Consider the following 1,070-nt stretch of genomic DNA (forward strand, 5'->3'; position numbering starts at 1 on the left):
TATATATGTAGAAGAATCACAGGTGCTGACTGATTGGTATTACACCTTGGACCAGCCAAATGCCTTTATTTTTACTTTACATATATTTTTTGGTGGCTGTAATCAAATGTGTGTTTAAAATTCCTCATTCCCCACTGTAGGGTTCTAGCTGCAATTATATTACATTGCCTTTTAGCAGGCAACTCTACCATCTTCATTCATATATGCTTTGATTGCAGTAGCTCTGGATTTAGTATCTATTTCTAAGCTGGCCCTATGTCAACTATTCGGTATTTGAATTAAATGAATATTAATGATGCACCTTGGTTTTTTGGTTTTGAAGTGTCTTCCTATCCTTGTGATGATTGTATGAGAAAACTAGGCTAACAGTGTAAATAGAATTGCTTGGTCTGGTGTTGAGTGGAACTTGCCTAGAATGAAATTCTGAGAAATTCTCACTTATAAGTGTTGTAGTGATAGGTAAGTGCTTCCTCCATCCAGAGTCCCACTGTACCTTTGGAATGACAGTGATGTACAATGATGTCTTTCTTTCCACTCTGTCTCAATCAGTAAGAACTGGATATTACTTTAATTTAGCTACTGTTTTGTCCTAAAAAGTAAACATTTTAAAAATGAACCTGAAAAGAGTCTTAGGGAATCTGATCTCACCATATTCATGTGGTGTGACAGGTATTTAAAGAGGGGAGGGATCACTAAAGCTATTTATAAACCTGAACAACCTTTTCCAAGTTTTCATAAAGTTTTAACAATTTAAATATCTATACTGCATCTAGGTATTCAATAAATATAATTGCATATGTTGTGCTTTCCATAAATTAAAATCCTCAAATACATCTCAAACCAAGATGGTATTTCCACATCATGCCTATTTAAAAGCAAATATAATAGATACTATTCCTGGTCATAAAACCAGGTAAACCCCCTACCCCGTTCAAAAGGCAGCAATATCTAGTTTCCCTACATCTATTAAATGAGTGCTTTTCTGTTAAAAATCAGAAAATGGAAAAAAAGTCAGTTTTTTCCCTTATGCACCGCTCAGAACAAGCATAATCCTCTAAATGTTTTTTTTA

The sequence above is a fragment of the Mandrillus leucophaeus genome, unplaced genomic scaffold (genome assembly GCF_000951045.1).
Source record: "Mandrillus leucophaeus isolate KB7577 unplaced genomic scaffold, Mleu.le_1.0 Scaffold86, whole genome shotgun sequence".
NCBI classification, from domain to species: Eukaryota; Metazoa; Chordata; class Mammalia; order Primates; family Cercopithecidae; genus Mandrillus; species Mandrillus leucophaeus.